Genomic DNA, 17294 nt, shown 5'->3' with positions numbered 1-17294 from the left:
ACCAGGGACCTGCAGCTGACAGCAGGTGCCGCTTGGTTGTCCCATTCACAGAGGTGACAGCCTTGGTCAGACCTGGTCAAACCTTGGTCAGACCTGTTATTTTGGGAACTCCATCCTACCTCTCCCCACTCCCAATCGTGACACTGATCATCCACTCACCGTCCCCACGCCAGCTTGAGCCCCGTCTCCGTCTGGTACCAGGTATAACCTGTACTTATAGTTTAGGTTATATTTTATCCACCATTTCTGTAAGTGTGTATGTAGCAAGGAGAGCCTCCTGTCTCAATTCAGTTTGCCATATACACTAGGAGACATATCGGCACTTGATGTGTCCCATGTGGTGACAATGCTGAACAAAGCACCAATCCTGGGTCGACCTGAGTGCCACCTCACATTTGCTCCTCTGTCAGAGGTCGTGTCGTTTGATCTTCACAACCAGTGGACAAGATGTCCTCATCCCGAGTTTATAGGTACGGGAACTTGTCTGTCCGTCCACAGAGTAAAATCAGAACTTGGAATGAACACTTGCCCGCTTTTCCACAAGGAAAGGGCACAACCTGCTCTGTTCCACACAGAACTGTAGAGAAGCTTCTGGAACTCAGTTTCCAGGGCAACCAGCAAGGGTAAGACCACAACCTTCGTGCCTCTATCGCAAAACCAGGATGGTCCTCGGAGGGCGGCAGCAAGCACATTCTGCGCTCCTGCCGCCCCTGGTACCGGTTCAGTTACCTCACCCTGGGAAAGCAGAGGAGCCAGCGCTCAGGCAAGTCCTGCCAGAAGCCATCTGCGGCCATTAGAGGCCACATTGCAGAGATGACCATCCTTGCCCACGTGACAAGGGCTGAGGAAGGAAGGGGTGCATGGTCCTAGCCCCCAAATTCGTATGTTGACACCGTAACCCCCATGGGGTGGCGTTCGTATGTGGGGCTCTGAGGGTGGTTGGGGTTAGATGAGGTCATGGGACTGAGGCCTTGAGGAGGAGAGGAAGAGACGAAATCTCTCTCTCGGCCGTGGGAGCACAGAGCAAAAGGACGGGCATCTCAAGCCAGGAAGAGGGTCCTCGCCAGAACTGGACCCTGCCAGCAACCCGGCCCTGGACTCCAGCCTCCAGACTGAGAAGTGAATGTCTGTCTTCGTCCCCGTCTGCGTGTGATGCCGCCAGAGCTGGGACGGGGAGAAGGGGCGGGGGCATCCCTAGGGAGGACGATGTCCAGGGTGGCAGTTTATAAAACAGCCGTAGGGTCGCTGGCTCCGGGGACCTGCATGGTGTGTCTCTCCCACTGGAAGGGCAGACTCAGTCCTCGCAGACACAAGCCCCCAACAAGGGCACTGCTGCCCCGTCACTGCTGACACCCGCAAAGCGGGGAAAGGCTTAGGATGGGAGGAGGGGAGGCAGGCTCAGGATGACCTCATACACACACAGCAGTGTCAAGTCTGCCTATTGTGAGGTCACCTCAGGAAATGGGAGAGCTGAGCAGGGCAGGGCAGGTACAGACAACTCAAGTCACCTCTGGACACTGTCCCCCATGCTTCTGACAGACCAGACAGCCAGGCCGCCATTGTACCCAGGGCTGAGCGGGAGCCCAGTGATCCAGCACTGGCTGTTTTCTTGGTCTCTCCAGACTCTTCTCGGGGCAGGCAGACTTAGAACTGTCCGGTTTCGAGCCTGAGCCAGCCCGCCTCCCCCTGAAAGGCTCTCCAAGCAGGTTCCATTCTATTCACTTCCTTCATCCTCAGGATCAAAGCAGACAAATGTTTCTTTAAAAACTCAAGACAGATCTGGATCAAGTGCATTGCCATCTGAGCTTTCTCCTCACTGGGGAGACTGCGCTTTCTCTGCATCCCCGCGAGTCCCTGATCACACCCATGCTGAGTACTCAATGACCAGGGTGATTAATAAGCCTGGAGTTGGCTGGGGCTGCCGGGAGCAAGTGGGGACGCCGCCAGCAATTAACAATGACAAACGTGATACCGGACGACCTATCCTGAGCCCTGGCTCTGGGACAGCCTATCCTGGGAGGCCGGCCTGTGTCGTTTCATGAAAGCCTGCTGGTGTTGCCACTCTGTGGATGTGATTATCCAAAATTTTACTAGTAATGGAACAAATTTGGAGGGTTAAGTAACTCGTCCAAGGTACCTCAGATGGGAGGAGGCAGAAGGAGCATGGACCCCAGGTGGCAACAACAGCAAAGCCAGCATCTGTGATCCACACGCACCCACCGGAGCGGGAAACACCGGCCAGGACTCAGCCCACCTCTGAGCGTATGTTAGGATCCTGAGTCCAGGCCAAACAAAGAAGGGCTTGCCGGGATCTGAGCTGGCTGACAGCTAGAGGTAACCCTGCAACAAGCTGGGAGAAAAGAGGCCTCGATCACAACTCCCACAGCCCGCGAGGCAAACCTGTCCACAGGCTGAATCCACACAGGCTCTGAGCTGGGAATGGTTCTTATGGGTTTTTTTGTTTGTTTTTTTCATTAAGTGAGAGCAGGGAAGCAAAGAGACAGACTCTTGCATATGCCCCAACTAGGATCCACCAGGCAAGCCCCTTACCAGGTGATGCTCTGTTCATCTGGGGCCGCTGCTCCGTAGCTTGATAACTGAGCTATTTTAGAGCCTGAGGCAAAGGCCATGGAGCCATCCTCAGCACCCAGGGCCAACTTACTCAAACCATTCAAGCCATGACTGTGGGAGAGAGCGAGAGAGAAAGAGAGAGAAGGAAAAGGGGAAGGGGTGTAGAAGCAGATGGTCACTTCTCCTGTGTGTGCTGACCGGGAATTGAACCTGGGACTTTCACATGCCAGGCCAATGCTCTACCACTGAGACAACTGGCCAGGGCCTGGTTCTTACATTTTTTACAAGTGTGGGAGGAGAAGGGGAAGGTGAGAAAGAGGAGGAGGAGAAGGAATAAGGGGAGGGAGAGAAGTGACAGAGACCATTCCTGGCAAGCTAAGACTAGAATCTTGACTGCCTGGTCCTTTACAGAACAATTACCTGCCACTGCTGTACAGGTAGGAGACCAGACACAGAGGGAGGTGCACGAAGCTCCTTTCTTCCCTCCCACGTGGAAATGGTCTGGGTGCCCATGCTAGCTACCACAGAGCAGGGCTCCATGGAACTTCCCGCCATGACGGTCATGTTCCAGATCTGGGCTGTCCAACATGACAGCCACTGGCCGCAGGTGACGACTGTGCACTTGAATCGTGGCAGGTGCATCAGAGAAGCTTGTGGTTCACAGTCACCCCGGTTTCTATGCACTTTCCATGCTGAAGTTCCACCTCCTCTGCTCACAGAAACCGGGGTGACTGTCAATCACAAGGGAGAGAAGACTGCAGGAGACGCGGGACCTGGGGGTTTCCCCGAGTGAAGCGCCAAGGCTGGAATTGGGCTCTTCCTCTGGCTCTGAGACCCTGGAGAGCCAGGAGGGCACCACAGGTGATGAGAATAAAGTCCAGGCCTTCTCCTTCTTCTCACTCAGCAGGATTAAACTACACTTGCCTACCTGGAGGACAAACTTTGCACCGACAGAGAACTTGGCGAGGAGAGCAATTGCAGGGTACCAGGTGACACGATGTTTACAAGTCTTTTCTCCCTGGGTTTCCTCACACTGCCTTTCTAATCCAGGCTGAGCCAACACGCACATGCACCAGCCACACACACATAATGCACACACATGCACACACTCATGCATGCTGGGTCCAGGACCAGGAGGACCTTCCTCACTACCATGGGATGCATACACTGCCTAGACAGAACAGATGCAAGGAGCATTTCCCCACGGTCCCTCGTCCCTGTCAGCTGCAGCCCCAGGGTCTTAGTCTGGGGAACCAAATCGCAACACACTCACTGCAGGAACGGAAAGGTGCAACCAGACTGTGCTGTGATTAATGCCCGAATGTGGACACACCAGGTGGCTCAGCTGTGCAGTGGGCCGGGGCTGAACTGAGTGAGAAGAGCCCTGGGCTCCCAGTGCTGGGTTTCACTTGCATGAGGCCATCTCAGAGCCATACTCAGGGCTAAAATCCACGGCTCAGCCTGAAACCTGGTTCTGCCTCATGGGAGATACTTTAGACATCTAAATCCCAGCCATATCCCGATGTACCCAAAATAACCACCAGCACCCACTTCTGAAAGCACTCGCTGTTCTGTTTCCAACCAGTTCCCTGCCACCTGGCAGCTGGGCAGGAAGGGGGTTGTGGGCCACGGAGAGCTCGGGGCCCAGGGAATCGGGGTTCATATTTGGCTCAGCTGCTTGCCAGCAAGTCCCTGGCTGCCTCCGAGCCCTGCTTTCCTCGTCGGTCGGTCATGTAAGAAGTTTATAAAGACACAATTAAATAAAATATGGAAGGCTATGTTCAGGGCTGTGCCACTTAAATGTGCTGCAATGGGGGAGGGTCCGTGGGTCTCCTTGGACCATCAGCTCACCTTTGAAGGCCATGTCTGACCCTTTTTCAGAAAGGACTTTCTGTCTGTTTGCCAAGTCCATCTGGACACAAGGCTGGGCCTGATGTGGGAGATCCCTTTTCTCCACCCCAGCACTTCCACTGGACTGATTCTGAGACACTCTCCTGCCCTCAACACCGTGCTCACCTCCGTGGGCAGCCCTTCCCCCGGAGGATGCTATGTGCCACCCACTCCTTCACATCAGCTGAACAACCCGCTTCACAGAAGGTCCTGCTGGGGGAGTCAAGACTGTGAGCTCATAGTGGTTGTGCCCCACTCCACCCCTACCTGGGCCATGCTTGCTTCTCCTGTCCTTCAGTGTCACCCCAACTCTGTGCCACCCTCTGCAAACCACCCCAACTCTGTGCCACCCTCTGCAAACCTGAGGCAAATCAGAGCCTTCCTCCAAGGCTCAGTGAAAAGTGTCATCTGCCTTTCCCTCCATCCCCTGGACTTACTGATGGTGAGTTCAGCAAATTAGGAATAAATAGACACTGCCCCACCCAACATAATAAAAACCACATATGCAAAAACCCACAGTAAACTTCATACTCAATGATGAAAGGCTGAAATCTAAGATCAGGGACGCAGCCAGGAGCAAGGATGGCCATTTTTATCACTCATGTTCAACATAGTCCTGGGAGGTCTAGCCAACTTATTTAGGCAAGGAAAAAGAAATAAAAGACATCTAAGGTGGGTCATAAAAATGAGACTCAGAGACATGGACAAGAGTGTGGTGGTTACGGGGGGAGGAGGAGGGGGTTGAGGAAGGGGAGGGGCACAAAGCAAACCAGTTAGAAGGTGACGGAAAACAATTGGACTTTGAGTGATGGGTATGATGCCCCATAATTCAATGTCAAAATAACCTGGAGATGTTTTCTCTGAACATATGTACCCTGATTTATTAATGTCACCCCATTAAAATTTTTAAAAAGACATCTAAATTGGAAAGAATAAGTAAAATTACATCTCACATGTAGAAAAGCCTAAAGATTCCACACACAAAAACATTTCTTCTAAGTAAATCATGTACTGGATTCAGTAAAGTAGCAAAATAGGAAGTCAACCCACAAAAAACAATGAATGATTTAAAAAACTGTGAACAATGATTTAAAAAACAATGCCATTTACAATCACATCATAAAGAATAAAATACTTAAGAATTAACTAAGAAATGAAAGACTTGTACAATAAAAACTATAGAAAATGCTGAAAGAAATTAAAAGCGACATAAATAAATGGAAACACATGCCATATCAATGGGTTGAAAGGCTTCATAATTTTAAGATATCAATACTGTTTAAAGTGATCACAGATTCAATGCAGAACTTAATAAAACCCAAGAATTTTTTTTTGCAGAAATAGAAAAACTTATCCTATCATTATATAGAATCTCAAAGGACTTCAAATAGGCCCTCAAAAAGATCTTGAAAAAGAAAACAGATCTTGAAGATGCACTTGATCATTTCAAATTGCATCACAAACTATACAGTAGTCCAAACAATGTGTCATTGGCATATAGACAGACAGACAGACAAACCAGTGGAATAGAACAGAGAGCCCAATGATAACCTTCAAATATATTGTTAGATGATTTCTGACAGGATCCCAAAACCATTCAATGAAGAAAGGGCAGTCTTTTCAACAAATGTGCTGGGAACACTGTACATTCGACATAAAAAGAATAAAGTTGGACCCCTACCTCACACCATATACAAAAATCAAAACTCAAAATGGATCAGGGACCTAAACATAAGACCTAAAATAATAAAACTCTTGAGAGAGAACATAAGACAAAAATTCCATGATGCTAAATTTGGCAGTGATTTCTTGCGTATAATACTGAAGGCATAGGCCAAAATTTTTTTTAAAAGACACATTAGACTTCATGAAAATTTTAAAAATTTGTGCATCGAAAGATACTATCAACAGAATAAAAAGGCAGCCCCCAGAATGGGAGAAATATTTACAAATCAAATATCTGACAAAGGACTAAAATATAGAATGTATAGAGCACTTCTAAAACTCAACAGCAACAACAAAAAAACTCAATTAAAAAATGAGCAAAGGACTTGAATAGACATTTCCCCAAGGATGATACATAAATGGTCAAAAAGCACATGAAAAGATACTCAACATTACCAGTCATTAGGGAAATGCAACTCACAGCTACAACAGGATTCTACTACTCACATCTGTTAGGATAACTACCATCAAGAAAACAAGCACTAGCAAGTGTTGACAAGGCTGTGAAAAAACTGGAACTTCTGTGTATCCTTGGTGAGGATGTAAAGTGGTGGTGCGGATACTGTAGAAATTGGAAGTTTCTCAAAATATTAAAAGTCAAACTTACCGCCTGACTAGGCTTTGGCACAGTGGATAGAGCATCAACCTGAGATGCTGAGGACCCAGGTTCAAAACCTCGAGGTCACTGGCTTGAGCACGAGCTCACTAGCTTGAGCATAGGGTCACTGGCTTGAGCATGGGAGCATAAATATGACCCCACAGTTGCTGGCTTGAGCCCAAGGGTCACTAGCTTAAAGCCTAAGGTCTCTGGCTTGAGCAAGGGGTCACTGATCAGCTGGAGCCCCCCCCCCAGACAAGGCACATATGAGAAAGCAATCAATGAACAACTAAAGTGATGCAACTATGAGTTGATGCTTCTCATCTCTCTCTCTTCCTGCCTGTCTGCCCCCCCTTCTCTCTCTTCCTCTCCCTCACTAGAAAAAGAAAAGTCTAACTACCATTTGATCTAGAATTTCCACTTTTGGATCTATACCCAAAATAATGAAAGGCGGGGTCTTGAAGAGATATTTGTACACCCATGTTCGTAGCATGAGTCACAATAGCTAAAACATGGAATCAACCAAGTGTTCATTGATGGGTGGATAAACAAAATGTGGCATATCTAATATACAATGAAATATTATTCAGCCTTTAAAAAAGGAAAGATATTCTGACACATGCTACAATGTGGATGAATCTTGAGGACATTATGCTAAGTTAAATAAAACAACTTACAAATAGACAAGCTTATAATACAATTCTACTAATTTGAGATACTTAGAGTTGTCAAAATCATCGAGACAGAAAGAATGGTGGTTTCCAGGAGCTGGGAAATGGAGAAGTGGGAGTTATTTCATGGACATCAAGTTCCGGCTTTTCAAGATGAAGCGAGTTCTGGAGATGAATGGTGGTGACTGACGCCCAGCCTCTCCTTCTTAGGAGCCGTCCCGGGTTCCTGCCGTGGGGGAGTGGCTGGACGGACAGGATGCTGGGAAGGCTCCCCCCACCCAGGCTCTCCTGAGGGCCCAGCTGGGGTGATCCAAGCACTAGGGTCTCAGATTGTGGGAACTCAGCCCCTCTGGGGCTGTCTGCGGAGATGTTTAAGTGCCATCTCCACAGAGGTGAAATAGCCTTGTCCCCTAACACCATTCACGGGTGTCCCTCCCAGTTCACGGGCGTCCAGTGACATGACATGACCTTTGCTATTTACCCATTGCTCATTTACTGTCCGTGGCCTCTGCGAGAACCTAACGTGCCCGGGGCAGGGACTCCCATGGAGGTCGGCACTGCTGGCACCAACTGCATGCTCTGAAGTCTCCTAATGAAGGACTGAGACATGTACTGGTACCACAGAAGTCAGTGCCTGCTCTGTGCCAAGCACTGGGGGTGGCCTGTAGCCCACACAACATCCCCCTGAGATAGGTGTCATTACTGGAATTTATAGATAATAAGGGGCTCGGAGAGGCTGAGGGGCATGACTCCTGACGGACACTCAGATCTTTGGCTCAGGAAGCTGCAGGGACAGCCCCCAGCTTCTCTGCCTCCCAGAGAGGGCCTGGGCTACATCACCGTCCCACAAGGAGTCACCGAGACTTTGGCTAGGCCAGCTTCCTGCCCGGTGCTCTGGGCATACGAAGCAGCTCGGGGAGCCCTCCTCGCTCAGTTCTGGGCTCTTTCCCCCACCTGAGCCGCTTGCGGGCCTGCATCCTGAGCCAGCAGATGGGTTCCCTCTGCTCCCTTTAGAAGTCCCTGGATGAACCATCGCCTCCTGGTGGCCCTGCCTGAGATGTGACACAGCTGTTCTCAATCGCAGTAATAAACAGCCTCGCTCCGGGCACGGTCAGCAGCCCCGCATCTACAACCAAATAAACTGCTCTTTAGTGAGATTTTTCCTTCCATTATTTTACGGGAAGCTAGTTAGAGACACTTAGTAAAAATTTCTAAAACAGCCATCAGGGCAAATAATTGATGAGGGGTGTTGGGGGGAAAGGCCACAGCATCCATTCACACTGTGACCTCAGTGGTGGAAGCGGGTCTCAATGCCAGCATTTGAGAAAAGGCTAACACGCAACTGCCTGGAACAACGAGAAAGCAGCTGCCCGGAGTGGGAAGTGGGAGGATCCTAGGACCAAAGGTGACAGGAGGGTACATCTCAGAGAGAGGCACGGAGCCCAGGGATGGCAGGGCTGCGGGTGGCCTGGGAGGATGGCTAACACCCAGGTCCCACTGGGGAGAGAGACCTCAGGAGCAGACGGACTAACGGAAAGGCCCACATCCGAGCTCAGACTGGGGAGAGGCAGGAAGGAGCAGCAGGGGAACAGCTGCCACTGGGGTCCCCCGCTGTGGCAGGCAGGGCCCCTGGCAGGGTGCCTAGTGTAACAATGCTAGTGATGATGCTTTAGAACCCTGACACAGTAACCATGACGACAACCTATGGAGATGGAGCCCCCCTGAGCACCAGGTGCTGCTGTGGGCATCCATATGTAGGCACTCATTTGGTGCCCACAGCCACCCTTTACCTGGAGATTTTGATGCCTTCATCTTACGAAGGAGGAAACCGAGGCACAGAGAACTATGGAGGAAGTTTTACATCCCTCTCAAGGCCTGTTCAGGTGCCACAAGGATTGTGAACCTCTACGTTCTGTTCTGCCTCAGTCCCCACACCACCCAGAGGACCCCACAGAGACACGCCGCCCACAACAGCACGCCAGGCAAGGCTGGGAGTCACAGTCCTAGATTCCACACGACCTTCCATGGAGCTTGTCCTTTGTCAGCTGGGGGCAGACCACGCAGCGGCCAGAGCTTGGCTCTTGGCTCCCGGCAGCCCTAACGTGGTCCTCTCCCGGCCTCAGCCCCAGGACCAGCACCACGGACAGAGGCACCAAGGCCCCCTCGGTCCCAGTTCCATATTCACCCTCTGACGGATGGCGGAGGGTGGCCGGTACGACCCTCCCTCAAGCTGTAGGCAGCAGAGGGTTGGCGAGCTGGCTCAACGAAGGTGTCACGGTCACTTTTGTGCTGGAGCCGGGCGCTTTGCACAGTACTGATAGGAGCCTCTGGGACCAGGGAAAGTTGACCCAGACGGAACATAACCACAGAATAAAGGTGAACATTCCAGACACTGAAGGGTTTTACAATTAAAGCATATACAAGCCCTTCTGGATAAAAATCACACAAACAAATGTGATGAGGGATAAGAAACCACAGTGAGTGAGTAAATGCACAATTACATAGTGCATGCACACACACCTGAAATAACAGCTCAGGGTCCACACAATCACAAAACCAAGGCTTTCCAATACCTTGAGGATCCACAACTGCACTAGAACGTCCATGTCATAAACTCTGACAAAGTAAAAGCAATATCAGCCACAGGACATGAGTAACAGGACGAGGAAGAGTGGGTGAAGGTGTAAACCCTGAGGTCACCACATTTTCCCAAGCAGGGAGGTAGCCCTCACTGTCTAAAAATGAAAAAAAAGCCCTGGCCGGTTGGCTCAGTGGTAGAGCGTCGGCCTGGCGTGTAGAAGTCCCGGGTTCGATTCCTGGCCAGGGCACACAGGAGAAGCGCCCATCTGCTTCTCCACCCCTCCCCCTCTCCTTCCTCTCTGTCTCTCTCTTCCCCTCCCGCAGCTGAGGCTCCATTGGAGCAAAGATGGCCCGGGTGCTGGGGATGGCTCCTTGGCCTCTGCCCCAGGCGCTAGAGTGGCTCTGGTCGCAACAGAGCAACGCCCAGGAGGAGCAGAGCATTGCCCCCTGGTGGGCAGAGCGTCGCCCCCTGGTGGGCATGCCAGGTGGATCCTGGTCGGGCACATGCGGGAGTCTATCTGACTATCTCTCCCCGTTTCCAGCTTCAGAAAAAAAAAAAATGCTAAAAAAATCACGACTCTGTGTGTTTAATGGTTTCTGTCATTTATTTCCTTATTCTTAGAGATATAATTTAGGAACGAATCTGTCTTGCAGTTAAATACACAATGTGCTGCTCAGTGGGTTTTCCATTTGACATCGGGTCACTCTCTTCTGTCAAATTCAAGTGGAGTTCAGTCCATGCAGCTGTGTTCTTAAAAGCAAGATGAGCTAACTACGTTCCTTTACAAGAGTCTCTGTCCATGCCTTTGCCTTTTTAAATCCTTCATCTATTGCAGATGCTACTGTCCAGCTACAGCTCATTCGGACGTGCGCCTAAAGAGTGTTCTGGAAGAGGGTCATTCAGGGCAGACCATGGTTTTCAAAGATGGCCACAGTAATGTCTTCCCCCCCAAAAAAAGCTCCCTGGCACTGCGGTCTTGCTCTCCCCTCCACAAGGAGTGGAATTTAACTCCCCTCCCATGAATCTGGACCGGCTTCCATGACCACCTGTAGTGGAGAGAGACGGTGTGAACCCCAGGGGTCAGAGGAAGCCTTGCTGGCCACAGCCACAGCCTCTGCCCAGACCCTCACTGTGGGGGCGCTCCCTCTGGATCGTGGAGAGACATCTGGTTGACAGCACTCACGCCCCAAGCATTTCAGTGAAGGCCCTAGTAAGTGGAAGATTCTAGCGCCCAGACATTTGAGCCAACCCCAGACAATGTGGTCATCCCAACAGAGTCCCTGGACACACTGGGGAGACATGTATCTCCAGTCCAAACTCCTGAGTGGCAAAACCCATGCACAGAATGAGATGGCTGCTATTTTATGCAGTGCTCTGTGGGGCCGTTTGATACTTGACGGCAGTTAACCCAAAAAGGTTCCTGCTCTGTGGTTATTTCTGAGTGGCAGGGTCTTAGGTCATTTGTGGCATGCTTCTTATACATTACCTGATTTTTTTTAATAAGTGGCTAGTGCTTTTATGAAAATAGCAATGCCATGACTGATGGGCAACGCTCTTCCTGCTCTTCCTGCTCCATGCAGCTGTCCACTGGAGAGCTGGCTTTGCCCAAAAAATCATTCTCTGCAAGTCTGTGTTCCCATATCTTGACTTAATCTAAAATTGGCTCCAGTGACACAAGACTCTCACCCCACTGGGGGCACTCTATGCGGGCCTGGGGAGAGGAGGCCACAGACTTGGACAAAGGAGCCAGCGTGGCAATGTGTGTGGCCTGGTCTTCCCGATCATTGTCTGTGTTCCAAACCACTTGTTCTGTGCTTGGTGGACAAACACTTCACACCTCTACCACTGCGTCTGAGGGCTTGGTTCTCTGGGAAGCCAGATGCCAGGCTGGTGTATGGCAGGCCCCTTCCCATGCAAAGCTGTCCTAGCATCTATAATTTGAGAAGCACTCTCCCCCCAACACACACACACACACACACACACACACTGGAATGTCACCCTAACTGAACGCCTCTCTGCTCCAAATAGCTCCCCTTACTGAAGGCTGCTTCCTTCCCTAATCAAAGAAAAACTGTGATGAAGTCAGCTTTTTTAATAGAAGACCCGATGTCTGCACTCTAGACTATTAACGAAACCAGCCCCCCCAAAACAAAACAGGAATACACATAAATGGCAAAGACTTGTGAGCTCTCAGAGTGGAGAAAAACACCATCAAAGTTATGCTCACAAATATGCTTATTAATGGGTCAGGCGCAGGAACGGGGTACACAGTAATCCCCAGGAAATTAGATAAATGAATTCAAAATGAAGGAATCAGATGTAAATGGACTTGCTTGATGTTTGAAGGCACTTTTCTGTGGGCTGGAAGAAGGGTCAGGAGCTGGAGGTGCTGAGGATGACATCTGGGGTAGCATGTCGCCTAAAAGCCCGGGCCGTGCATGAGTCAGACATCCCAGGGGTTCAACCTGAGGCAGGTTACACAGCCATTTGTGCCAAGGGACTGGATCCCAGGACTGGGCTGGTAACTGCATGAGACAGTCTAGGTAGAGCACTGAGCTCATAGCCTGCCCCACCGTAAGCTCCCATGACCATGAGCTTTTCTAGTAGTACCTGTTCCAGTTCTACACTCAGCAGGCAGCGAGTGAGTCCCCCACTTCCTGGAAAGTACCAGCCTGCTCAACTCCCAACCATGAGCAACTCTTCCCAGCAAACATGCAGCGGCATCATGAGGGAGCATCAATTACCACAGAAATTGGCAAATACCATAAACCAGGCTCCCCCCCCCCCCGCCCATTAAATTAGCATTAAGTATTTTCCAGCACACCTCTGGATCCAACAGAAGACAGATAAATGGAAAAAGTTTTAGAGGACTCCTTTACAGAACTGGATGGCTGAGGTCAGACCATGTCATAATGAGGAGTCATTCGCTCACTCTTCATTCGTGGCACGTGCCACATAGTGTAGAGGTCAGGGCGTGGGCTGCAGAGTCAGGGCTGGGATTGAACTCTCCCGTGTTATGGTCAGGAAACCTGAGGCTCCCAACAGAGCCGGGGCCAGCTCAGGACACATAGATGGATGCACATGCATGGCAGAGCCAGACCCGAGCCTAACTCCTCTGACTACCCTGCCTGCTTCTTTCATCACCCATGTGCCGCTCCTGTCTACCCCTCTGTACCCACTAGGCTTCCTAGACGCCCCGTCGATGTCTGAACAGGGATGCGACTCACTTTGTGCTGAGCCTGGGACACAGCGGAATAGGCTGTAGGGACTCCGTTGAGCTCTTGGCCCTGAGATGTGTTTTTTTTCCCACCAAGAACCACAAGAACCAAACCAAACAAATAAATGCTAGAATCCCCAAATGAACTCAGGTTGTTAAACCCCATCAGAAAACAATTTAGAAAGAATAAAAAGCCCACATCGATTTTCCTATTCATTTGCGCAAGCTGCACAGCTCGTTTCTTTCATTTTTATTGGGGAACAAGTTGAAACAGCCCTCCAAATTAAGGAAATAACTTTTACAAACTCAAGTTTTAGGTTTTCTTATTTTAGAATGACTCATGGCCTTTCTATGTCTTTCCTATGCACATAAATAAAAGAAATTTTCTCTCCCGTTTGCCAATTTCTAATGATTTTTCTCTTCTACTTAACAACAAAGCAATCATTCCAAATTAATTAAGTTTTTATTAAAATGTATTATTGTCATGTCCCAGGTACTTAATATTGGGTCTGTTTCCGGGACAACAAGCCTGTAAGAACACTATAAATTTTGCAAGGAGGCAATTTCTACCCAATTTCTTCCTCTGGGCACCAAACACAAGGGAGCCGGCGCACAGTAGGCTCCAAAGAAAATGCTTGGGAGAGGAACGAATTATAGTATCATTAATAGAGAAAGTGCATTCACAGAGGATTTTCAAGGGTGCGTAGCTCTTTTGCATATGTCATTTCATTTTGTTCTAACCACCCTCTGATCCAGAACTGCATAGACCCCTTTTTATTGCTTTAATGAGAAAACCAAGACCCAGAATGTGGAGTCAGTCACCAGAGAACACACCGCATGAGGCAAAGCTGCCCCTTGAAGCGGGATCTATCCCACTCCAAGCTCCGATGACTGTGAGGTGTGAGAGGAGTGGGCCCTTGTGCTGGGAGAAGCTCAGATGTCCCCTCCATTGGTCCCCTCAAGCTCAGTCCTGACCATGGGTGTTCTCAGTGTGGAACATGGTTTTTTTCTAAGACCAATGAGATTGCTTCAAAATCAGAGTCTTTTGATTTTTTTAGGTGAGAGGAGGGGAGATAGTAAGGCAGTCTCCTGCATGCCCCCTGACCAGGATCCAGCTGGCAACAGCATCTAGGGCCAATGCTCGAGTACTGAGCTCTTCTTAGCACCTGAGGCTGACATGCTTGGACCAACCAAGTTATCTTCAGAGCCTGAGGCTGATGCTAAAACCAATCAAGCCACTGACTATGGAAAGGGAAGAGGAAGAGAAGGGGAGAGAAGCAGATGGTCGCTTCTCTTGTGTGCCCTGACCAGGAATCGAACCTGGGACATCTATATGCCAGGTCGATGCTCTATTCACTGAGCCACTGGCCAGGGCCCAAAATCAGAGTCATTTTAATGTGTTATGAATATCAAGGGGTTTAGCAAATTTGACCACTAAAAGGTAAAAAGAAAAAAATCCAAGTATTTAGAAAGAAGCAGATTGACCTTGATTCTGAGCATCCCTGAACCTTCTGCTATTTCCTCCTCTTCACTAAGGCTGCTAGAGCCATGCTGCTGGGGGCCAGGTGCTGGGATGGGAAATGGAGGGTTGAGCAGAACCCCCAAATGTGTCCCGGATACTCGGCGTCACAGTGGGAAAACAAACACACACCAGTCTGGTCACTGACTAGAATTGTCAATGTTCTTGGCTCGGCACCTGGCAGACTTGGTTTCAAACCACCCTGGGTGGGAGACCTGAGTACTGGGAGCATTGATGTGACCAGCACCACAGAGGTGTGGTCGGGGGGATGGGCAGAGGAAACCAATCCAGGGTCTTCGGTACAAAAATGAAATAGTCTTATCTTGTTCGTCGTTGAACTTCACAGTCTCCTTGCTCTGAGGCTTGTCTTTATCTCTCACCTTTCTCTCTCCTCAAGGCAGAGTGGGCACTTGGAGTCCCACCCCACCCTCATCCCTGGGCTGGACATCTCTGCCAGTGGTCCCATCTTGTACACTCCCGGAGCCCCACCTGAAGGACGAAGGGCCATCCTCACTGAACTGTCCTGGAGGTGAGACACTTGGAAACGCCGGACCACCTCTTGGCCAGCCTGTCAGCCCCCAGCCCTTTGCTTGAGCCACGTCCTCCAGCTAGAACATGGAGCAGCACGCAGGCCGTGGAGAGCAGGACAGACAGACCCCGACCTTGGACCCTGCATCCGTGAGTTCAAGTCCCGCTGGGTATTCCTTCCAGTCTCCCTTGGGCACGGCCCTCACTCGTCACACTCCTTGGAAATCAGTTCACAGGCCCTGATCACGCAGGGACATGGCACCCATGCCTCGGACATCCTGTCACATGTGTGCCAGCTCACAGAGACCCCCTTGGGTGACACCTGGTCCCCATAAAGAGACAATGAGACAGTCATTTTGTAAGTACAACACTGTGCCAACTGAACCAGGGCGGGCCCCTGACCCCTTCTTTCCCCAGGAATGGAGTTGGGCCTACGAACAATCTGCGTTTTCCAGGGGCTGGACTTGAACCGCCAGGTCAGGAGCCCCAGGAGGCCTCAGGGAACGAGCAGAGAGAGCCACACTTCAGACAGAAGGACGGTGAACCTTCTGTGCACAAGGAGACCAAGAGGAAAGTGGAGAGAGACTCTGGACATTTCTCCAGACCTGCTCCCAGTTCCCGAGGTCCAGCCTGCATTTCCTGCCTTGTGGCACATGAGACACTCAAGGGTCCCCATAACCAGCAGGCGCATCTCACATCTGCCCGCCCCACCTTAGTTTGATTCTGCTACTTGCAAGCAAATGGCTTTAATTAATGTCATAAAGAAGGCAGCCCGTGGAGCGCCTGTCTCACAACTGGGCTCAGCAGACACCGCCCCCTTCTCCCCACCACCCACGGGAATCGGACCCACTCAGCACAGGAGCTCTTAGCCCCAGGGGTGGGGCTGTTGCCCTGAGCAAGGCTGCCGTGGGGATCCCCAACCCACGTGTGCCCTGTGGAGCTCTTGGAGAGAAACTGAGTTCTCTTTAGAGCAGGCTCCAAGGTCCTTGCGAAGCTGTGAAAATCACCCCGAGAGAAGCTGCCACTGAGGAGGCATGGGCAAGAGGAGGTGAGAAGGACCCTGGTCCCCAGGCCGGAGGGTGGCTCAGGTGGCCTGAACCTTCATGAGCTTCAGGCCACCTGGCAGAGCTTTCTCCTCCCTCACCAGCTACTGCCCAGGGACGGGAGCGTCTATCTCTCAGCACCAGCCGTGCCTCCCATGGGTGCTGGGCACTGTCTGTGCCCCAGGCTCTAGCCAGGGCTTGAATATCGCATATCCTGGGAAGCAGTGGTTTGTTGGCCAGGGTGAAATTCACAGAATTTATGCTCCTTGATTTCCGATGACATTATTTAAACTGCCTTTGATTTATCACTAACCCAATATGCATTGTCATTTTTAAGTAATTACAGAAAACACTGTAATATAAGTGCTATTACATAAGATACACAACTCCAGATAAAGATCGCCTCCACCTCCCTTTGGCATGGCAGTGCAGATCGATGCCCGCTGATGGTTTTGAGCATGAATGTGGCGAGGGTCCTTGAAACCCTATTACCGTGATAGGGGCATCAATCCTGCTTCGTTAGAGAGTGAAGGGTAGGTGACAGCCGTCCCCCTCACATGTCTGCCTGCAGGTCCTGTGGGTGAGCCGTTGAGCCAGTGCCTTTCAGGATCAGCAGGGGCACAGGGGCCGGCAGCAGGCTTGGCCACAGCTCCTGCCTGAGATGTATAGACTTGGTTTCCTCTCAGGAGTCTTCAGTACACATAGCATTTACATAGACACATCACACGCCCAGGCTGTGCCGGGTCGGATGAGGGGCACCGGGGAAGAAGAGGGGGCCTGTGCTCAGGCAACAGTTCACATCTCATCTGAAGAATTTGACCAGATAGTGGTACAATGGATACAGTGTCGGCCTGGGAAACTGATGAAGGACCCAGATTTGAAACCCCGAGGTCACTAGCTTGAGCACGGGGTCACTGGCTTGAGAGCGGGATAGACATGACCCCATGGTAG

The sequence above is a fragment of the Saccopteryx leptura genome, chromosome 1, assembly GCF_036850995.1.
Source record: "Saccopteryx leptura isolate mSacLep1 chromosome 1, mSacLep1_pri_phased_curated, whole genome shotgun sequence".
Lineage (NCBI taxonomy): Eukaryota > Metazoa > Chordata > Mammalia > Chiroptera > Emballonuridae > Saccopteryx > Saccopteryx leptura.
The sequence above is the reverse complement of the archived record's forward strand: the minus strand, read 5'-3'. Positions refer to the sequence as shown.